Genomic DNA, 25,181 nt, shown 5'->3' with positions numbered 1-25,181 from the left:
AGAGCTGGTGACACAAGTTCAAGTCCCAGCTTGTACAGTTTTTTTAATCCCACATTTTCCTATCATAATAAAAGTAAAAACTCCTAAATATATTTCTTTAGACTGGTGCCAGATAAGCTCCATCCCCACACAAAATAAAATATGAATTTTTTTAAGCCAGTACATCAACACCTCTCATAAAGGGAGTGGCGGAACGGATTCCGTCAGATTTTTTTTTTTTTACAGGGGAACAGAATCCGACGGCAAAAAAACAGCCGTCGGAATCCGTTCCCCCTGTATTTTATACACAAGGAGGATCTTCTAATATCTATCAAAGTGCTGCCAATTATAAGGCCCCCACAGCCTAGTGGTCAGTTCACTGACATATAGAGCTGTTGATTCTTAGGTGACTCAAGTTCAAGTCCCGGCTTGTAGAGTTTTTTTAATCCCATAATTTCCTATCATAATAAAAGTAAGAACTCCTAAATATATTTCTTTAGACTGGTGCCAGATAAGCTCCATCCCCACACAAAATAAAATATGAATTTTTTTAAAGCCAGTACATCAACACCTCTCATAAAGGGAGTGGCGGAACGGATTCCGTCAGATTTTTTATTTTTTTTATAGGGGGAACAGAATCCGACGGCAAAAAAACAGCCGTCGGAATCCGTTCCCCCTGTATTTTATACACAAGGAGGATCTTCTAATATCTATCAAAGTGCTGCATTAATTGTGCTTTCCTGTAGCTCAAACAGTAGAGCATTGGTGCTTGCAATACCAAGGTCATAGGTTTGATTCCCAGGGAAAGCGAAATTTGCCCAGTGGTCAGTTCACTGACATATAGAGCTGGTGACACAAGTTCAAGTCCCAGCTTGTACAGTTTTTTTAATCTCATATTTTCCTATCATAATAAAAGTAAAAACTCCTAAATATATTTCTTTAGACTGGTGCCAGATAAGCTCCATCCCCACACAAAATAAAATATGAATTTTTTTAAGCCAGTACATCAACACCTCTCATAAAGGGAGTGGCGGAACGGATTCCGTCAGATTTTTTATTTTTTTTACAGGGGGAACAGAATCCGACGGCAAAAAAACAGCCGTCGGAATCCGTTCCCCCTGTATTTTATACACAAGGAGGATCTTCTAATATCTATCAAAGTGCTGCCAATTATAAGGCCCCCACAGCCTAGTGGTCAGTTCACTGACATATAGAGCTGGTGATTCTTAGGTGACTCAAGTTCAAGTCCCGGCTTGTACAGTTTTTTTAATCCCATATTTTCCTATCATAATAAAAGTAAAAACTCCTAAATATATTTATTTAGACTGGTGCCAGATAAGCTCCATCCCCACACAAAATAAAATATGAATTTTTTTAAGCCAGTACATCAACACCTCTCATAAAGGGAGTGGCGGAACGGATTCCGTCAGATTTTTTATTTTTTTTACAGGGGGAACAGAATCCGACGGCAAAAAAACAGCCGTCGGAATCCGTTCCCCCTGTATTTTATACACAAGGAGGATCTCCTAATATCTATCAAAGTCCTGCATTAATTGTGCTTTCCTGTAGCTCAAACAGTAGAGCATTGGTGCTTGCAATACCAAGGTCATAGGTTTGATTCCCAGGGAAAGCGAAATTTGCCCAGTGGTCAGTTCACTGACATATAGAGCTGGTGACACAAGTTCAAGTCCCAGCTTGTACAGTTTTTTTAATCCCACATTTTCCTATCATAATAAAAGTAAAAACTCCTAAATATATTTCTTTAGACTGGTGCCAGATAAGCTCCATCCCCACACAAAATAAAATATGAATTTTTTTAAGCCAGTACATCAACACCTCTCATAAAGGGAGTGGCGGAACGGATTCCGTCAGATTTTTTTTTTTTTACAGGGGAACAGAATCCGACGGCAAAAAAACAGCCGTCGGAATCCGTTCCCCCTGTATTTTATACACAAGGAGGATCTTCTAATATCTATCAAAGTGCTGCCAATTATAAGGCCCCCACAGCCTAGTGGTCAGTTCACTGACATATAGAGCTGGTGATTCTTAGATGACTCAAGTTCAAGTCCCGGCTTGTACAGTTTTTTTAATCCCATATTTTCCTATCATAATAAAAGTAAAAACTCCTAAATATATTTATTTAGACTGGTGCCAGATAAGCTCCATCCCCACACAAAATAAAATATGAATTTTTTTAAGCCAGTACATCAACACCTCTCATAAAGGGAGTGGCGGAACGGATTCCGTCAGATTTTTTATTTTTTTTACAGGGGGAACAGAATCCGACGGCAAAAAAACAGCCGTCGGAATCCGTTCCCCCTGTATTTTATACACAAGGAGGATCTTCTAATATCTATCAAAGTGCTGCCAATTATAAGGCCCCCACAGCCTAGTGGTCAGTTCACTGACATATAGAGCTGGTGATTCTTAGATGACTCAAGTTCAAGTCCCGGCTTGTACAGTTTTTTTAATCCCATATTTTCCTATCATAATAAAAGTAAAAACTCCTAAATATATTTATTTAGACTGGTGCCAGATAAGCTCCATCCCCACACAAAATAAAATATGAATTTTTTTAAGCCAGTACATCAACACCTCTCATAAAGGGAGTGGCGGAACGGATTCCGTCAGATTTTTTATTTTTTTTACAGGGGGAACAGAATCCGACGGCAAAAAAACAGCCGTCGGAATCCGTTCCCCCTGTATTTTATACACAAGGAGGATCTCCTAATATCTATCAAAGTCCTGCATTAATTGTGCTTTCCTGTAGCTCAAACAGTAGAGCATTGGTGCTTGCAATACCAAGGTCATAGGTTTGATTCCCAGGGAAAGCGAAATTTGCCCAGTGGTCAGTTCATTGACATATAGAGCTGGTGACACAAGTTCAAGTCCCAGCTTGTACAGTTTTTTTAATCCCATATTTTCCTATCATAATAAAAGTAAAAACTCCTAAATATATTTCTTTAGACTGGTGCCAGATAAGCTCCATCCCCACACAAAATAAAATATGAATTTTTTTAAGCCAGTACATCAACACCTCTCATAAAGGGAGTGGCGGAACGGATTCCGTCAGATTTTTTTTTTTTTTTACAGGGGGAACAGAATCCGACGGCAAAAAAACAGCCGTCGGAATCCGTTCCCCCTGTATTTTATACACAAGGAGGATCTTCTAATATCTATCAAAGTGCTGCCAATTATAAGGCCCCCACAGCCTAGTGGTCAGTTCACTGACATATAGAGCTGTTGATTCTTAGGTGACTCAAGTTCAAGTCCCGGCTTGTAGAGTTTTTTTAATCCCATAATTTCCTATCATAATAAAAGTAAGAACTCCTAAATATATTTCTTTAGACTGGTGCCAGATAAGCTCCATCCCCACACAAAATAAAATATGAATTTTTTTAAAGCCAGTACATCAACACCTCTCATAAAGGGAGTGGCGGAACGGATTCCGTCAGATTTTTTATTTTTTTTACAGGGGGAACAGAATCCGACGGCAAAAAAACAGCCGTCGGAATCCGTTCCCCCTGTATTTTATACACAAGGAGGATCTTCTAATATCTATCAAAGTGCTGCCAATTATAAGGCCCCCACAGCCAAGTGGTCAGTTCATTGACATATAGAGCTGGTGACACAAGTTCAAGTCCCAGCTTGTACAGTTTTTTTAATCCCATATTTTCCTATCATAATAAAAGTAAAAACTCCTAAATATATTTCTTTAGACTGGTGCCAGATAAGCTCCATCCCCACACAAAATAAAATATGAATTTTTTTAAGCCAGTACATCAACACCTCTCATAAAGGGAGTGGCGGAACGGATTCCGTCAGATTTTTTTTTTTTTTTACAGGGGGAACAGAATCCGACGGCAAAAAAACAGCCGTCGGAATCCGTTCCCCCTGTATTTTATACACAAGGAGGATCTTCTAATATCTATCAAAGTGCTGCCAATTATAAGGTCCCCACAGCCTAGTGGTCAGTTCACTGACATATAGAGCTGGTGATTTTTAGATGACTCAAGTTCAAGTCCCGGCTTGTACAGTTTTTTTAATCCCATATTTTCCTATCATAATAAAAGTAAAAACTCCTAAATATATTTCTTTAGACTGGTGCCAAATAAGCTCCATCCCCACACAAAATAAAATATGAATTTTTTTAAGCCAGTACATCAACACCTCTCATAAAGGGAGTGGCGGAACGGATTCCGTCAGATTTTTTATTTTTTTTACAGGGGGAACAGAATCCGACGGCAAAAAAACAGCCGTCGGAATCCGTTCCCCCTGTATTTTATACACAAGGAGGATCTCCTAATATCTATCAAAGTCCTGCATTAATTGTGCTTTCCTGTAGCTCAAACTGTAGAGCATTGGTGCTTGCAATACCAAGGTCATAGGTTTGATTCCCAGGGAAAGCGAAATTTGCCCAGTGGTCAGTTCACTGACATATAGAGCTGGTGACACAAGTTCAAGTCCCAGCTTGTACAGTTTTTTTAATCTCATATTTTCCTATCATAATAAAAGTAAAAACTCCTAAATATATTTATTTAGACTGGTGCCAGATAAGCTCCATCCCCACACAAAATAAAATATGAATTTTTTTAAGCCAGTACATCAACACCTCTCATAAAGGGAGTGGCGGAACGGATTCCGTCAGATTTTTTTTTTTTTTTACAGGGGAACAGAATCCGACGGCAAAAAAACAGCCGTCGGAATCCGTTCCCCCTGTATTTTATACACAAGGAGGATCTTCTAATATCTATCAAAGTGCTGCCAATTATAAGGCCCCCACAGCCTAGTGGTCAGTTCACTGACATATAGAGCTGGTGATTCTTAGGTGACTCAAGTTCAAGTCCCGGCTTGTACAGTTTTTTTAATCCCATATTTTCCTATCATAATAAAAGTAAAAACTCCTAAATATATTTATTTAGACTGGTGCCAGATAAGCTCCATCCCCACACAAAATAAAATATGAATTTTTTTAAGCCAGTACATCAACACCTCTCATAAAGGGAGTGGCGGAACGGATTCCGTCAGATTTTTTATTTTTTTTACAGGGGGAACAGAATCCGACGGCAAAAAAACAGCCGTCGGAATCCGTTCCCCCTGTATTTTATACACAAGGAGGATCTCCTAATATCTATCAAAGTCCTGCATTAATTGTGCTTTCCTGTAGCTCAAACAGTAGAGCATTGGTGCTTGCAATACCAAGGTCATAGGTTTGATTCCCAGGGAAAGCGAAATTTGCCCAGTGGTCAGTTCACTGACATATAGAGCTGGTGACACAAGTTCAAGTCCCAGCTTGTACAGTTTTTTTAATCTCATATTTTCCTATCATAATAAAAGTAAAAACTCCTAAATATATTTATTTAGACTGGTGCCAGATAAGCTCCATCCCCACACAAAATAAAATATGAATTTTTTTAAGCCAGTACATCAACACCTCTCATAAAGGGAGTGGCGGAACGGATTCCGTCAGATTTTTTATTTTTTTTACAGGGGAACAGAATCCGACGGCAAAAAAACAGCCGTCGGAATCCGTTCCCCCTGTATTTTATACACAAGGAGGATCTTCTAATATCTATCAAAGTGCTGCCAATTATAAGGCCCCCACAGCCTAGTGGTCAGTTCACTGACATATAGAGCTGGTGATTCTTAGGTGACTCAAGTTCAAGTCCCGGCTTGTACAGTTTTTTTAATCCCATATTTTCCTATCATAATAAAAGTAAAAACTCCTAAATATATTTATTTAGACTGGTGCCAGATAAGCTCCATCCCCACACAAAATAAAATATGAATTTTTTTAAGCCAGTACATCAACACCTCTCATAAAGGGAGTGGCGGAACGGATTCCGTCAGATTTTTTATTTTTTTTACAGGGGGAACAGAATCCGACGGCAAAAAAACAGCCGTCGGAATCCGTTCCCCCTGTATTTTATACACAAGGAGGATCTCCTAATATCTATCAAAGTCCTGCATTAATTGTGCTTTCCTGTAGCTCAAACAGTAGAGCATTGGTGCTTGCAATACCAAGGTCATAGGTTTGATTCCCAGGGAAAGCGAAATTTGCCCAGTGGTCAGTTCACTGACATATAGAGCTGGTGACACAAGTTCAAGTCCCAGCTTGTACAGTTTTTTTAATCTCATATTTTCCTATCATAATAAAAGTAAAAACTCCTAAATATATTTCTTTAGACTGGTGCCAGATAAGCTCCATCCCCACACAAAATAAAATATGAATTTTTTTAAGCCAGTACATCAACACCTCTCATAAAGGGAGTGGCGGAACGGATTCCGTCAGATTTTTTATTTTTTTTACAGGGGGAACAGAATCCGACGGCAAAAAAACAGCCGTCGGAATCCGTTCCCCCTGTATTTTATACACAAGGAGGATCTCCTAATATCTATCAAAGTCCTGCATTAATTGTGCTTTCCTGTAGCTCAAACAGTAGAGCATTGGTGCTTGCAATACCAAGGTCATAGGTTTGATTCCCAGGGAAAGCGAAATTTGCCCAGTGGTCAGTTCACTGACATATAGAGCTGGTGACACAAGTTCAAGTCCCAGCTTGTACAGTTTTTTTAATCTCATATTTTCCTATCATAATAAAAGTAAAAACTCCTAAATATATTTCTTTAGACTGGTGCCAGATAAGCTCCATCCCCACACAAAATAAAATATGAATTTTTTTAAGCCAGTACATCAACACCTCTCATAAAGGGAGTGGCGGAACGGATTCCGTCAGATTTTTTTTTTTTTACAGGGGAACAGAATCCGACGGCAAAAAAACAACCGTCGGAATCCGTTCCCCCTGTATTTTATACACAAGGAGGATCTTCTAATATCTATCAAAGTGCTGCCAATTATAAGGCCCCCACAGCCTAGTGGTCAGTTCACTGACATATAGAGCTGTTGATTCTTAGGTGACTCAAGTTCAAGTCCCGGCTTGTAGAGTTTTTTTAATCCCATAATTTCCTATCATAATAAAAGTAAGAACTCCTAAATATATTTCTTTAGACTGGTGCCAGATAAGCTCCATCCCCACACAAAATAAAATATGAATTTTTTTAAAGCCAGTACATCAACACCTCTCATAAAGGGAGTGGCGGAACGGATTCCGTCAGATTTTTTATTTTTTTTACAGGGGGAACAGAATCCGACGGCAAAAAAACAGCCGTCGGAATCCGTTCCCCCTGTATTTTATACACAAGGAGGATCTTCTAATATCTATCAAAGTGCTGCCAATTATAAGGCCCCCACAGCCAAGTGGTCAGTTCACTGACATATAGAGCTGGTGACACAAGTTCAAGTCCCAGCTTGTACAGTTTTTTTAATCCCATATTTTCCTATCATAATAAAAGTAAAAACTCCTAAATATATTTCTTTAGACTGGTGCCAGATAAGCTCCATCCCCACACAAAATAAAATATGAATTAATTTTAAGCCAGTACATCAACACCTCTCATAAAGGGAGTGGCGGAACGGATTCCGTCAGATTTTTTTTTTTTTTACAGGGGGAACAGAATCCGACGGCAAAAAAACAGCCGTCGGAATCCGTTCCCCCTGTATTTTATACACAAGGAGGATCTTCTAATATCTATCAAAGTGCTGCCAATTATAAGGTCCCCACAGCCTAGTGGTCAGTTCACTGACATATAGAGCTGGTGATTTTTAGATGACTCAAGTTCAAGTCCCGGCTTGTACAGTTTTTTTAATCCCATATTTTCCTATCATAATAAAAGTAAAAACTCCTAAATATATTTCTTTAGACTGGTGCCAGATAAGCTCCATCCCCACACAAAATAAAATATGAATTTTTTTAAGCCAGTACATCAACACCTCTCATAAAGGGAGTGGCGGAACGGATTCCGTCAGATTTTTTTTTTTTTTTTACAGGGGGAACAGAATCCGACGGCAAAAAAACAGCCGTCGGAATCCGTTCCCCCTGTATTTTATACACAAGGAGGATCTTCTAATATCTATCAAAGTGCTGCCAATTATAAGGCCCCCACAGCCTAGTGGTCAGTTCACTGACATATAGAGCTGTTGATTCTTAGGTGACTCAAGTTCAAGTCCCAGCTTGTACAGTTTTTTTAATCTCATATTTTCCTATCATAATAAAAGTAAAAACTCCTAAATATATTTCTTTAGACTGGTGCCAGATAAGCTCCATCCCCACACAAAATAAAATATGAATTTTTTTAAGCCAGTACATCAACACCTCTCATAAAGGGAGTGGCGGAACGGATTCCGTCAGATTTTTTATTTTTTTTACAGGGGGAACAGAATCCGACGGCAAAAAAACAGCCGTCGGAATCCGTTCCCCCTGTATTTTATACACAAGGAGGATCTCCTAATATCTATCAAAGTCCTGCATTAATTGTGCTTTCCTGTAGCTCAAACAGTAGAGCATTGGTGCTTGCAATACCAAGGTCATAGGTTTGATTCCCAGGGAAAGCGAAATTTGCCCAGTGGTCAGTTCACTGACATATAGAGCTGGTGACACAAGTTCAAGTCCCAGCTTGTACAGTTTTTTTAATCTCATATTTTCCTATCATAATAAAAGTAAAAACTCCTAAATATATTTCTTTAGACTGGTGCCAGATAAGCTCCATCCCCACACAAAATAAAATATGAATTTTTTTAAGCCAGTACATCAACACCTCTCATAAAGGGAGTGGCGGAACGGATTCCGTCAGATTTTTTTTTTTTTACAGGGGAACAGAATCCGACGGCAAAAAAACAACCGTCGGAATCCGTTCCCCCTGTATTTTATACACAAGGAGGATCTTCTAATATCTATCAAAGTGCTGCCAATTATAAGGCCCCCACAGCCTAGTGGTCAGTTCACTGACATATAGAGCTGTTGATTCTTAGGTGACTCAAGTTCAAGTCCCGGCTTGTAGAGTTTTTTTAATCCCATAATTTCCTATCATAATAAAAGTAAGAACTCCTAAATATATTTCTTTAGACTGGTGCCAGATAAGCTCCATCCCCACACAAAATAAAATATGAATTTTTTTAAAGCCAGTACATCAACACCTCTCATAAAGGGAGTGGCGGAACGGATTCCGTCAGATTTTTTATTTTTTTTACAGGGGGAACAGAATCCGACGGCAAAAAAACAGCCGTCGGAATCCGTTCCCCCTGTATTTTATACACAAGGAGGATCTTCTAATATCTATCAAAGTGCTGCCAATTATAAGGCCCCCACAGCCAAGTGGTCAGTTCACTGACATATAGAGCTGGTGACACAAGTTCAAGTCCCAGCTTGTACAGTTTTTTTAATCCCATATTTTCCTATCATAATAAAAGTAAAAACTCCTAAATATATTTCTTTAGACTGGTGCCAGATAAGCTCCATCCCCACACAAAATAAAATATGAATTAATTTTAAGCCAGTACATCAACACCTCTCATAAAGGGAGTGGCGGAACGGATTCCGTCAGATTTTTTTTTTTTTTTACAGGGGGAACAGAATCCGACGGCAAAAAAACAGCCGTCGGAATCCGTTCCCCCTGTATTTTATACACAAGGAGGATCTTCTAATATCTATCAAAGTGCTGCCAATTATAAGGTCCCCACAGCCTAGTGGTCAGTTCACTGACATATAGAGCTGGTGATTTTTAGATGACTCAAGTTCAAGTCCCGGCTTGTACAGTTTTTTTAATCCCATATTTTCCTATCATAATAAAAGTAAAAACTCCTAAATATATTTCTTTAGACTGGTGCCAGATAAGCTCCATCCCCACACAAAATAAAATATGAATTTTTTTAAGCCAGTACATCAACACCTCTCATAAAGGGAGTGGCGGAACGGATTCCGTCAGATTTTTTTTTTTTTTTTACAGGGGGAACAGAATCCGACGGCAAAAAAACAGCCGTCGGAATCCGTTCCCCCTGTATTTTATACACAAGGAGGATCTTCTAATATCTATCAAAGTGCTGCCAATTATAAGGCCCCCACAGCCTAGTGGTCAGTTCACTGACATATAGAGCTGTTGATTCTTAGGTGACTCAAGTTCAAGTCCCGGCTTGTAGAGTTTTTTTAATCCCATAATTTCCTATCATAATAAAAGTAAGAACTCCTAAATATATTTCTTTAGACTGGTGCCAGATAAGCTCCATCCCCACACAAAATAAAATATGAATTTTTTTAAAGCCAGTACATCAACACCTCTCATAAAGGGAGTGGCGGAACGGATTCCGTCAGATTTTTTATTTTTTTTATAGGGGGAACAGAATCCGACGGCAAAAAAACAGCCGTCGGAATCCGTTCCCCCTGTATTTTATACACAAGGAGGATCTTCTAATATCTATCAAAGTGCTGCATTAATTGTGCTTTCCTGTAGCTCAAACAGTAGAGCATTGGTGCTTGCAATACCAAGGTCATAGGTTTGATTCCCAGGGAAAGCGAAATTTGCCCAGTGGTCAGTTCACTGACATATAGAGCTGGTGACACAAGTTCAAGTCCCAGCTTGTACAGTTTTTTTAATCTCATATTTTCCTATCATAATAAAAGTAAAAACTCCTAAATATATTTCTTTAGACTGGTGCCAGATAAGCTCCATCCCCACACAAAATAAAATATGAATTTTTTTAAGCCAGTACATCAACACCTCTCATAAAGGGAGTGGCGGAACGGATTCCGTCAGATTTTTTATTTTTTTTACAGGGGGAACAGAATCCGACGGCAAAAAAACAGCCGTCGGAATCCGTTCCCCCTGTATTTTATACACAAGGAGGATCTCCTAATATCTATCAAAGTCCTGCATTAATTGTGCTTTCCTGTAGCTCAAACAGTAGAGCATTGGTGCTTGCAATACCAAGGTCATAGGTTTGATTCCCAGGGAAAGCGAAATTTGCCCAGTGGTCAGTTCACTGACATATAGAGCTGGTGACACAAGTTCAAGTCCCAGCTTGTACAGTTTTTTTAATCTCATATTTTCCTATCATAATAAAAGTAAAAACTCCTAAATATATTTCTTTAGACTGGTGCCAGATAAGCTCCATCCCCACACAAAATAAAATATGAATTTTTTTAAGCCAGTACATCAACACCTCTCATAAAGGGAGTGGCGGAACGGATTCCGTCAGATTTTTTTTTTTTTACAGGGGAACAGAATCCGACGGCAAAAAAACAGCCGTCGGAATCCGTTCCCCCTGTATTTTATACACAAGGAGGATCTTCTAATATCTATCAAAGTGCTGCCAATTATAAGGCCCCCACAGCCAAGTGGTCAGTTCACTGACATATAGAGCTGGTGACACAAGTTCAAGTCCCAGCTTGTACAGTTTTTTTAATCCCATATTTTCCTATCATAATAAAAGTAAAAACTCCTAAATATATTTCTTTAGACTGGTGCCAGATAAGCTCCATCCCCACACAAAATAAAATATGAATTAATTTTAAGCCAGTACATCAACACCTCTCATAAAGGGAGTGGCGGAACGGATTCCGTCAGATTTTTTTTTTTTTTTACAGGGGGAACAGAATCCGACGGCAAAAAAACAGCCGTCGGAATCCGTTCCCCCTGTATTTTATACACAAGGAGGATCTTCTAATATCTATCAAAGTGCTGCCAATTATAAGGTCCCCACAGCCTAGTGGTCAGTTCACTGACATATAGAGCTGGTGATTTTTAGATGACTCAAGTTCAAGTCCCGGCTTGTACAGTTTTTTTAATCCCATATTTTCCTATCATAATAAAAGTAAAAACTCCTAAATATATTTCTTTAGACTGGTGCCAGATAAGCTCCATCCCCACACAAAATAAAATATGAATTTTTTTAAGCCAGTACATCAACACCTCTCATAAAGGGAGTGGCGGAACGGATTCCGTCAGATTTTTTTTTTTTTTTTACAGGGGGAACAGAATCCGACGGCAAAAAAACAGCCGTCGGAATCCGTTCCCCCTGTATTTTATACACAAGGAGGATCTTCTAATATCTATCAAAGTGCTGCCAATTATAAGGCCCCCACAGCCTAGTGGTCAGTTCACTGACATATAGAGCTGTTGATTCTTAGGTGACTCAAGTTCAAGTCCCGGCTTGTAGAGTTTTTTTAATCCCATAATTTCCTATCATAATAAAAGTAAGAACTCCTAAATATATTTCTTGAGACTGGTGCCAGATAAGCTCCATCCCCACACAAAATAAAATATGAATTTTTTTAAAGCCAGTACATCAACACCTCTCATAAAGGGAGTGGCGGAACGGATTCCGTCAGATTTTTTATTTTTTTTACAGGGGGAACAGAATCCGACGGCAAAAAAACAGCCGTCGGAATCCGTTCCCCCTGTATTTTATACACAAGGAGGATCTTCTAATATCTATCAAAGTGCTGCATTAATTGTGCTTTCCTGTAGCTCAAACAGTAGAGCATTGGTGCTTGCAATACCAAGGTCATAGGTTTGATTCCCAGGGAAAGCGAAATTTGCCCAGTGGTCAGTTCACTGACATATAGAGCTGGTGACACAAGTTCAAGTCCCAGCTTGTACAGTTTTTTTAATCTCATATTTTCCTATCATAATAAAAGTAAAAACTCCTAAATATATTTCTTTAGACTGGTGCCAGATAAGCTCCATCCCCACACAAAATAAAATATGAATTTTTTTAAGCCAGTACATCAACACCTCTCATAAAGGGAGTGGCGGAACGGATTCCGTCAGATTTTTTTTTTTTTTACAGGGGAACAGAATCCGACGGCAAAAAAACAGCCGTCGGAATCCGTTCCCCCTGTATTTTATACACAAGGAGGATCTTCTAATATCTATCAAAGTGCTGCCAATTATAAGGCCCCCACAGCCTAGTGGTCAGTTCACTGACATATAGAGCTGTTGATTCTTAGGTGACTCAAGTTCAAGTCCCGGCTTGTAGAGTTTTTTTAATCCCATAATTTCCTATCATAATAAAAGTAAGAACTCCTAAATATATTTCTTTAGACTGGTGCCAGATAAGCTCCATCCCCACACAAAATAAAATATGAATTTTTTTAAAGCCAGTACATCAACACCTCTCATAAAGGGAGTGGCGGAACGGATTCCGTCAGATTTTTTATTTTTTTTACAGGGGGAACAGAATCCGACGGCAAAAAAACAGCCGTCGGAATCCGTTCCCCCTGTATTTTATACACAAGGAGGATCTTCTAATATCTATCAAAGTGCTGCATTAATTGTGCTTTCCTGTAGCTCAAACAGTAGAGCATTGGTGCTTGCAATACCAAGGTCATAGGTTTGATTCCCAGGGAAAGCGAAATTTGCCCAGTGGTCAGTTCATTGACATATAGAGCTGGTGACACAAGTTCAAGTCCCAGCTTGTACAATTTTTTTAATCCCATATTTTCCTATCATAATAAAAGTAAAAACTCCTAAATATATTTCTTTAGACTGGTGCCAGATAAGCTCCATCCCCACACAAAATAAAATATGAATTTTTTTAAGCCAGTACATCAACACCTCTCATAAAGGGAGTGGCGGAACGGATTCCGTCAGATTTTTTTTTTTTTTTACAGGGGGAACAGAATCCGACGGCAAAAAAACAGCCGTCGGAATCCGTTCCCCCTGTATTTTATACACAAGGAGGATCTTCTAATATCTATCAAAGTGCTGCCAATTATAAGGTCCCCACAGCCTAGTGGTCAGTTCACTGACATATAGAGCTGGTGATTTTTAGGTGACTCAAGTTCAAGTCCAGGCTTGCACAGTTTTTTTAATCCCATATTTTCCTATCATAATAAAAGTAAAAACTCCTAAATATATTTCTTTAGACTGGTGCCAGATAAGCTCCATCCCCACACAAAATAAAATATGAATTTTTTTAAGCCAGTACATCAACACCTCTCATAAAGGGAGTGGCGGAACGGATTCCGTCAGATTTTTTTTTTTTTTTACAGGGGGAACAGAATCCGACGGCAAAAAAACAGCCGTCGGAATCCGTTCCCCCTGTATTTTATACACAAGGAGGATCTTCTAATATCTATCAAAGTGCTGCCAATTATAAGGTCCCCACAGCCTAGTGGTCAGTTCACTGACATATAGAGCTGGTGATTTTTAGATGACTCAAGTTCAAGTCCCGGCTTGTACAGTTTTTTTAATCCCATATTTTCCTATCATAATAAAAGTAAAAACTCCTAAATATATTTCTTTAGACTGGTGCCAAATAAGCTCCATCCCCACACAAAATAAAATATGAATTTTTTTAAGCCAGTACATCAACACCTCTCATAAAGGGAGTGGCGGAACGGATTCCGTCAGATTTTTTATTTTTTTTACAGGGGGAACAGAATCCGACGGCAAAAAAACAGCCGTCGGAATCCGTTCCCCCTGTATTTTATACACAAGGAGGATCTCCTAATATCTATCAAAGTCCTGCATTAATTGTGCTTTCCTGTAGCTCAAACAGTAGAGCATTGGTGCTTGCAATACCAAGGTCATAGGTTTGATTCCCAGGGAAAGCGAAATTTGCCCAGTGGTCAGTTCACTGACATATAGAGCTGGTGACACAAGTTCAAGTCCCAGCTTGTACAGTTTTTTTAATCTCATATTTTCCTATCATAATAAAAGTAAAAACTCCTAAATATATTTCTTTAGACTGGTGCCAGATAAGCTCCATCCCCACACAAAATAAAATATGATTTTTTTTAAGCCAGTACATCAACACCTCTCATAAAGGGAGTGGCGGAACGGATTCCGTCAGATTTTTTATTTTTTTTACAGGGGGAACAGAATCCGACGGCAAAAAAACAGCCGTCGGAATCCGTTCCCCCTGTATTTTATACACAAGGAGGATCTCCTAATATCTATCAAAGTCCTGCATTAATTGTGCTTTCCTGTAGCTCAAACAGTAGAGCATTGGTGCTTGCAATACCAAGGTCATAGGTTTGATTCCCAGGGAAAGCAAAATTTGCCCAGTGGTCAGTTCACTGACATATAGAGCTGGTGACACAAGTTCAAGTCCCAGCTTGTACAGTTTTTTTAATCTCATATTTTCCTATCATAATAAAAGTAAAAACTCCTAAATATATTTCTTTAGACTGGTGCCAGATAAGCTCCATCCCCACACAAAATAAAATATGAATTTTTTTAAGCCAGTACATCAACACCTCTCATAAAGGGAGTGGCGGAACGGATTCCGTCAGATTTTTTTTTTTTTACAGGGGAACAGAATCCGACGGCAAAAAAACAGCCGTCGGAATCCGTTCCCCCTGTATTTTATACACAAGGAGGATCTTCTAATATCTATCAAAGTGCTGCCAATTATAAGGCCCCCACAGCCTAGTGGTCAGTTCACTGACATATAGAGCTGTTGATTCTTAGGTGACTCAAGTTCAAGTCCCGGCTTGTAGAGTTTTTTTAATCCCATAATTTCCTATCATAATAAAAGTAAGAACTCCTAAATATATTTCTTTAGACTGGTGCCAGATAAGCTCCATCCCCACACAAAATAAAATATGAATTTTTTTAAAGCCAGTACATCAACACCTCTCATAAAGGGAGTGGCGGAACGGATTCCGTCAGATTTTTTATTTTTTTTACAGGGGGAACAGAATCCGACGGCAAAAAAACAGCCGTCGGAATCCGTTCCCCCTGTATTTTATACACAAGGAGGATCTTCTAATATCTATCAAAGTGCTGCCAATTATAAGGCCCCCACAGCCAAGTGGTCAGTTCACTGACATATAGAGCTGGTGACACAAGTTCAAGTCCCAGCTTGTACAGTTTTTTTAATCCCATATTTTCCTATCATAATAAAAGTAAAAACTCCTAAATATATTTCTTTAGACTGGTGCCAGATAAGCTCCATCCCCACACAAAATAAAATATGAATTAATTTTAAGCCAGTACATCAACACCTCTCATAAAGGGAGTGGCGGAACGGATTCCGTCAGATTTTTTTTTTTTTTTACAGGGGGAACAGAATCCGACGGCAAAAAAACAGCCGTCGGAATCCGTTCCCCCTGTATTTTATACACAAGGAGGATCTTCTAATATCTATCAAAGTGCTGCCAATTATAAGGTCCCCACAGCCTAGTGGTCAGTTCACTGACATATAGAGCTGGTGATTTTTAGATGACTCAAGTTCAAGTCCCGGCTTGTACAGTTTTTTTAATCCCATATTTTCCTATCATAATAAAAGTAAAAACTCCTAAATATATTTCTTTAGACTGGTGCCAGATAAGCTCCATCCCCACACAAAATAAAATATGAATTTTTTTAAGCCAGTACATCAACACCTCTCATAAAGGGAGTGGCGGAACGGATTCCGTCAGATTTTTTTTTTTTTTTTACAGGGGGAACAGAATCCGACGGCAAAAAAACAGCCGTCGGAATCCGTTCCCCCTGTATTTTATACACAAGGAGGATCTTCTAATATCTATCAAAGTGCTGCCAATTATAAGGCCCCCACAGCCTAGTGGTCAGTTCACTGACATATAGAGCTGTTGATTCTTAGGTGACTCAAGTTCAAGTCCCGGCTTGTAGAGTTTTTTTAATCCCATAATTTCCTATCATAATAAAAGTAAGAACTCCTAAATATATTTCTTGAGACTGGTGCCAGATAAGCTCCATCCCCACACAAAATAAAATATGAATTTTTTTAAAGCCAGTACATCAACACCTCTCATAAAGGGAGTGGCGGAACGGATTCCGTCAGATTTTTTATTTTTTTTACAGGGGGAACAGAATCCGACGGCAAAAAAACAGCCGTCGGAATCCGTTCCCCCTGTATTTTATACACAAGGAGGATCTTCTAATATCTATCAAAGTGCTGCATTAATTGTGCTTTCCTGTAGCTCAAACAGTAGAGCATTGGTGCTTGCAATACCAAGGTCATAGGTTTGATTCCCAGGGAAAGCGAAATTTGCCCAGTGGTCAGTTCACTGACATATAGAGCTGGTGACACAAGTTCAAGTCCCAGCTTGTACAGTTTTTTTAATCTCATATTTTCCTATCATAATAAAAGTAAAAACTCCTAAATATATTTCTTTAGACTGGTGCCAGATAAGCTCCATCCCCACACAAAATAAAATATGAATTTTTTTAAGCCAGTACATCAACACCTCTCATAAAGGGAGTGGCGGAACGGATTCCGTCAGATTTTTTTTTTTTTTACAGGGGAACAGAATCCGACGGCAAAAAAACAGCCGTCGGAATCCGTTCCCCCTGTATTTTATACACAAGGAGGATCTTCTAATATCTATCAAAGTGCTGGCAATTATAAGGCCCCCACAGCCTAGTGGTCAGTTCACTGACATATAGAGCTGTTGATTCTTAGGTGACTCAAGTTCAAGTCCCGGCTTGTAGAGTTTTTTTAATCCCATAATTTCCTATCATAATAAAAGTAAGAACTCCTAAATATATTTCTTTAGACTGGTGCCAGATAAGCTCCATCCCCACACAAAATAAAATATGAATTTTTTTAAAGCCAGTACATCAACACCTCTCATAAAGGGAGTGGCGGAACGGATTCCGTCAGATTTTTTATTTTTTTTACAGGGGGAACAGAATCCGACGGCAAAAAAACAGCCGTCGGAATCCGTTCCCCCTGTATTTTATACACAAGGAGGATCTTCTAATATCTATCAAAGTGCTGCATTAATTGTGCTTTCCTGTAGCTCAAACAGTAGAGCATTGGTGCTTGCAATACCAAGGTCATAGGTTTGATTCCCAGGGAAAGCGAAATTTGCCCAGTGGTCAGTTCATTGACATATAGAGCTGGTGACACAAGTTCAAGTCCCAGCTTGTACAATTTTTTTAATCCCATATTTTCCTATCATAATAAAAGTAAAAACTCCTAAATATATTTCTTTAGACTGGTGCCAGATAAGCTCCATCCCCACACAAAATAAAATATGAATTTTTTTAAGCCAGTACATCAACACCTCTCATAAAGGGAGTGGCGGAACGGATTCCGTCAGATTTTTTTTTTTTTTTACAGGGGGAACAGAATCCGACGGCAAAAAAACAGCCGTCGGAATCCGTTCCCCCTGTATTTTATACACAAGGAGGATCTTCTAATATCTATCAAAGTGCTGCCAATTATAAGGTCCCCACAGCCTAGTGGTCAGTTCACTGACATATAGAGCTGGTGATTTTTAGATGACTCAAGTTCAAGTCCCGGCTTGTACAGTTTTTTTAATCCCATATTTTCCTATCATAATAAAAGTAAAAACTCCTAAATATATTTCTTTAGACTGGTGCCAAATAAGCTCCATCCCCACACAAAATAAAATATGAATTTTTTTAAGCCAGTACATCAACACCTCTCATAAAGGGAGTGGCGGAACGGATTCCGTCAGATTTTTTATTTTTTTTACAGGGGGAACAGAATCCGACGGCAAAAAAACAGCCGTCGGAATCCGTTCCCCCTGTATTTTATACACAAGGAGGATCTCCTAATATCTATCAAAGTCCTGCATTAATTGTGCTTTCCTGTAGCTCAAACAGTAGAGCATTGGTGCTTGCAATACCAAGGTCATAGGTTTGATTCCCAGGGAAAGCGAAATTTGCCCAGTGGTCAGTTCACTGACATATAGAGCTGGTGACACAAGTTCAAGTCCCAGCTTGTACAGTTTTTTTAATCTCATATTTTCCTATCATAATAAAAGTAAAAACTCCTAAATATATTTCTTTAGACTGGTGCCAGATAAGCTCCATCCCCACACAAAATAAAATATGAATTTTTTTAAGCCAGTACATCAACACCTTTCATAAAGGGAGTGGCGGAACGGATTCCGTCAGATTTTTTTTTTTTTTTACAGGGGGAACAGAATCCGACGGCAAAAAAACAGCCGTCGGAATCCGTTCCCCCTGTATTTTATACACAAGGAGGATCTTCTAATATCTATCAAAGTGCTGCCAATTATAAGGCCCCCACAGCCTAGTGGTCAGTTCACTGACATATAGAGCTGGTGATTCTTAGGTGACTCAAGTTCAAGTCCCGGCTTGTACAGTTTTTTTAATCCCATATTTTCCTATCATAATAAAAGTAAAAACTCCTAAATATATTTCTTTAGACTGGTGCCAGATAAGCTCCATCCCCACACAAAATAAAATATGAATTTTTTTAAAGCCAGTACATCAACACCTCTCATAAAGGGAGTGGCGGAACGGATTCCGTCAGATTTTTTATTTTTTTTATAGGGGGAACAGAATCCGACGGCAAAAAAACAGCCGTCGGAATCCGTTCCCCCTGTATTTTATACACAAGGAGGATCTTCTAATATCTATCAAAGTGCTGCATTAATTGTGCTTTCCTGTAGCTCAAACAGTAGAGCATTGGTGCTTGCAATACCAAGGTCATAGGTTTGATTCCCAGGGAAAGCGAAATTTGCCCAGTGGTCAGTTCACTGACATATAGAGCTGGTGACACAAGTTCAAGTCCCAGCTTGTACAGTTTTTTTAATCCCATATTTTCCTATCATAATAAAAGTAAAAACTCCTAAATATATTTCTTTAGACTGGTGCCAGATAAGCTCCATCCCCACACAAAATAAAATATGAATTTTTTTTAAGCCAGTACATCAACACCTCTCATAAAGGGAGTGGCGGAACGGATTCCGTCAGATTTTTTTTTTTTTACAGGGGAACAGAATCCGACGGCAAAAAAACAGCCGTCGGAATCCGTTCCCCCTGTATTTTATACACAAGGAGGATCTCCTAATATCTATCAAAGTCCTGCATTAATTGTGCTTTCCTGTAGCTCAAACAGTAGAGCATTGGTGCTTGCAATACCAAGGTCATAGGTTTGATTCCCAGGGAAAGCGAAATTTGCCCAGTGGTCAGTTCACTGACATATAGAGCTGGTGACACAAGTTCAAGTCCCAGCTTGTACAGTTTTTTTAATCCCATATTTTCCTATCATAATAAAAGTAAAAACTCCTAAATATATTTCTTTAGACTGGTGCCAGATAAGCTCCATCCCCACACAAAATAAAATATGAATTTTTTTAAGCCAGTACATCAACACCTCTCATAAAGGGAGTGGCGGAACGGATTCCGTCAGATTTTTTTTTTTTTACAGGGGAACAGAATCCGACGGCAAAAAAACAGCCGTCGGAATCCGTTCCCCCTGTATTTTATACACAAGGAGGATCTTCTAATATCTATCAAAGTGCTGCCAATTATAAGGCCCCCACAGCCTAGTGGTCAGTTCACTGACATATAGAGCTGTTGATTCTTAGGTGACTCAAGTTCAAGTCCCGGCTTGTAGAGTTTTTTTAATCCCATAATTTCCTATCATAATAAAAGTAAGAACTCCTAAATATATTTCTTTAGACTGGTGCCAGATAAGCTCCATCCCCACACAAAATAAAATATGAATTTTTTTAAAGCCAGTACATCAACACCTCTCATAAAGGGAGTGGCGGAACGGATTCCGTCAGATTTTTTATTTTTTTTATAGGGGGAACAGAATCCGACGGCAAAAAAACAGCCGTCGGAATCCGTTCCCCCTGTATTTTATACACAAGGAGGATCTTCTAATATCTATCAAAGTGCTGCATTAATTGTGCTTTCCTGTAGCTCAAACAGTAGAGCATTGGTGCTTGCAATACCAAGGTCATAGGTTTGATTCCCAGGGAAAGCGAAATTTGCCCAGTGGTCAGTTCACTGACATATAGAGCTGGTGACACAAGTTCAAGTCCCAGCTTGTACAGTTTTTTTAATCTCATATTTTCCTATCATAATAAAAGTAAAAACTCCTAAATATATTTCTTTAGACTGGTGCCAGATAAGCTCCATCCCCACACAAAATAAAATATGAATTTTTTTAAGCCAGTACATCAACACCTCTCATAAAGGGAGTGGCGGAACGGATTCCGTCAGATTTTTTATTTTTTTTACAGGGGGAACAGAATCCGACGGCAAAAAAACAGCCGTCGGAATCCGTTCCCCCTGTATTTTATACACAAGGAGGATCTTCTAATATCTATCAAAGTGCTGCCAATTATAAGGCCCCCACAGCCTAGTGGTCAGTTCACTGACATATAGAGCTGGTGATTCTTAGGTGACTCAAGTTCAAGTCCCGGCTTGTACAGTTTTTTTAATCCCATATTTTCCTATCATAATAAAAGTAAAAACTCCTAAATATATTTATTTAGACTGGTGCCAGATAAGCTCCATCCCCACACAAAATAAAATATGAATTTTTTTAAGCCAGTACATCAACACCTCTCATAAAGGGAGTGGCGGAACGGATTCCGTCAGATTTTTTATTTTTTTTACAGGGGGAACAGAATCCGACGGCAAAAAAACAGCCGTCGGAATCCGTTCCCCCTGTATTTTATACACAAGGAGGATCTCCTAATATCTATCAAAGTCCTGCATTAATTGTGCTTTCCTGTAGCTCAAACAGTAGAGCATTGGTGCTTGCAATACCAAGGTCATAGGTTTGATTCACAGGGAAAGCGAAATTTGCCCAGTGGTCAGTTCACTGACATATAGAGCTGGTGACACAAGTTCAAGTCCCAGCTTGTACAGTTTTTTTAATCCCATATTTTCCTATCATAATAAAAGTAAAAACTCCTAAATATATTTCTTTAGACTGGTGCCAGATAAGCTCCATCCCCACACAAAATAAAATATGAATTTTTTTAAGCCAGTACATCAACACCTCTCATAAAGGGAGTGGCGGAACGGATTCCGTCAGATTTTTTTTTTTTTACAGGGGAACAGAATCCGACGGCAAAAAAACAGCCGTCGGAATCCGTTCCCCCTGTATTTTATACACAAGGAGGATCTTCTAATATCTATCAAAGTGCTGCCAATTATAAGGCCCCCACAGCCTAGTGGTCAGTTCACTGACATATAGAGCTGTTGATTCTTAGGTGACTCAAGTTCAAGTCCCGGCTTGTAGAGTTTTTTTAATCCCATAATTTCCTATCATAATAAAAGTAAGAACTCCTAAATATATTTCTTTAGACTGGTGCCAGATAAGCTCCATCCCCACACAAAATAAAATATGAATTTTTTTAAAGCCAGTACATCAACACCTCTCATAAAGGGAGTGGCGGAACGGATTCCGTCAGATTTTTTATTTTTTTTATAGGGGGAACAGAATCCGACGGCAAAAAAACAGCCGTCGGAATCCGTTCCCCCTGTATTTTATACACAAGGAGGATCTTCTAATATCTATCAAAGTGCTGCATTAATTGTGCTTTCCTGTAGCTCAAACAGTAGAGCATTGGTGCTTGCAATACCAAGGTCATAGGTTTGATTCCCAGGGAAAGCGAAATTTGCCCAGTGTTCAGTTCACTGACATATAGAGCTGGTGACACAAGTTCAAGTCCCAGCTTGTACAGTTTTTTTAATCTCATATTTTCCTATCATAATAAAAGTAAAAACTCCTAAATATATTTCTTTAGACTGGTGCCAGATAAGCTCCATCCCCACACAAAATAAAATATGAATTTTTTTAAGCCAGTACATCAACACCTCTCATAAAGGGAGTGGCGGAACGGATTCCGTCAGATTTTTTATTTTTTTTACAGGGGGAACAGAATCCGACGGCAAAAAAACAGCCGTCGGAATCCGTTCCCCCTGTATTTTATACACAAGGAGGATCTTCTAATATCTATCAAAGTGCTGCCAATTATAAGGCCCCCACAGCCTAGTGGTCAGTTCACTGACATATAGAGCTGGTGATTCTTAGGTGACTCAAGTTCAAGTCCCGGCTTGTACAGTTTTTTTAATCCCATATTTTCCTATCATAATAAAAGTAAAAACTCCTAAATATATTTATTTAGACTGGTGCCAGATAAGCTCCATCCCCACACAAAATAAAATATGAATTTTTTTAAGCCAGTACATCAACACCTCTCATAAAGGGAGTGGCGGAACGGATTCCGTCAGATTTTTTATTTTTTTTACAGGGGGAACAGAATCCGACGGCAAAAAAACAGCCGTCGGAATCCGTTCCCCCTGTATTTTATACACAAGGAGGATCTCCTAATATCTATCAAAGTCCTGCATTAATTGTGCTTTCCTGTAGCTCAAACAGTAGAGCATTGGTGCTTGCAATACCAAGGTCATAGGTTTGATTCCCAGGGAAAGCGAAATTTGCCCAGTGGTCAGTTCACTGACATATAGAGCTGGTGACACAAGTTCAAGTCCCAGCTTGTACAGTTTTTTTAATCCCATATTTTCCTATCATAATAAAAGTAAAAACTCCTAAATATATTTCTTTAGACTGGTGCCAGATAAGCTCCATCCCCACACAAAATAAAATATGAATTTTTTTAAGCCAGTACATCAACACCTCTCATAAAGGGAGTGGCGGAACGGATTCCGTCAGATTTTTTTTTTTTTTTACAGGGGGAACAGAATCCGACGGCAAAAAAACAGCCGTCGGAATCCGTTCCCCCTGTATTTTATACACAAGGAGGATCTTCTAATATCTATCAAAGTGCTGCCAATTATAAGGCCCCCACAGCCTAGTGGTCAGTTCACTGACATATAGAGCTGGTGATTCTTAGGTGACTCAAGTTCAAGTCCCGGCTTGTACAGTTTTTTTAATCCCATATTTTCCTATCATAATAAAAGTAAAAACTCCTAAATATATTTCTTTAGACTGGTGCCAGATAAGCTCCATCCCCACACAAAATAAAATATGAATTTTTTTAAGCCAGTACATCAACACCTCTCATAAAGGGAGTGGCGGAACGGATTCCGTCAGATTTTTTTTTTTTTACAGGGGAACAGAATCCGACGGCAAAAAAACAGCCGTCGGAATCCGTTCCCCCTGTATTTTATACACAAGGAGGATCTTCTAATATCTATCAAAGTGCTGCCAATTATAAGGCCCCCACAGCCTAGTGGTCAGTTCACTGACATATAGAGCTGTTGATTCTTAGGTGACTCAAGTTCAAGTCCCGGCTTGTAGAGTTTTTTTAATCCCATAATTTCCTATCATAATAAAAGTAAGAACTCCTAAATATATTTCTTTAGACTGGTGCCAGATAAGCTCCATCCCCACACAAAATAAAATATGAATTTTTTTAAAGCCAGTACATCAACACCTCTCATAAAGGGAGTGGCGGAACGGATTCCGTCAGATTTTTTATTTTTTTTATAGGGGGAACAGAATCCGACGGCAAAAAAACAGCCGTCGGAATCCGTTCCCCCTGTATTTTATACACAAGGAGGATCTTCTAATATCTATCAAAGTGCTGCATTAATTGTGCTTTCCTGTAGCTCAAACAGTAGAGCATTGGTGCTTGCAATACCAAGGTCATAGGTTTGATTCCCAGGGAAAGCGAAATTTGCCCAGTGGTCAGTTCACTGACATATAGAGCTGGTGACACAAGTTCAAGTCCCAGCTTGTACAGTTTTTTTAATCTCATATTTTCCTATCATAATAAAAGTAAAAACTCCTAAATATATTTCTTTAGACTGGTGCCAGATAAGCTCCATCCCCACACAAAATAAAATATGAATTTTTTTAAGCCAGTACATCAACACCTCTCATAAAGGGAGTGGCGGAACGGATTCCGTCAGATTTTTTATTTTTTTTACAGGGGGAACAGAATCCGACGGCAAAAAAACAGCCGTCGGAATCCGTTCCCCCTGTATTTTATACACAAGGAGGATCTTCTAATATCTATCAAAGTGCTGCCAATTATAAGGCCCCCACAGCCTAGTGGTCAGTTCACTGACATATAGAGCTGGTGATTCTTAGGTGACTCAAGTTCAAGTCCCGGCTTGTACAGTTTTTTTAATCCCATATTTTCCTATCATAATAAAAGTAAAAACTCCTAAATATATTTATTTAGACTGGTGCCAGATAAGCTCCATCCCCACACAAAATAAAATATGAATTTTTTTAAGCCAGTACATCAACACCTCTCATAAAGGGAGTGGCGGAACGGATTCCGTCAGATTTTTTTTTTTTTTTACAGGGGGAACAGAATCCGACGGCAAAAAAACAGCCGTCGGAATCCGTTCCCCCTGTATTTTATACACAAGGAGGATCTTCTAATATCTATCAAAGTGCTGCCAATTATAAGGTCCCCACAGCCTAGTGGTCAGTTCACTGACATATAGAGCTGGTGATTTTTAGATGACTCAAGTTCAAGTCCCGGCTTGTACAGTTTTTTTAATCCCATATTTTCCTATCATAATAAAAGTAAAAACTCCTAAATATATTTCTTTAGACTGGTGCCAAATAAGCTCCATCCCCACACAAAATAAAATATGAATTTTTTTAAGCCAGTACA

This window comes from Phoxinus phoxinus, assembly GCF_949152265.1.
Source record: "Phoxinus phoxinus genome assembly, chromosome: 1".
In the NCBI taxonomy this organism is placed as follows: domain Eukaryota; kingdom Metazoa; phylum Chordata; class Actinopteri; order Cypriniformes; family Leuciscidae; genus Phoxinus; species Phoxinus phoxinus.
The sequence above is the reverse complement of the archived record's forward strand: the minus strand, read 5'-3'. Positions refer to the sequence as shown.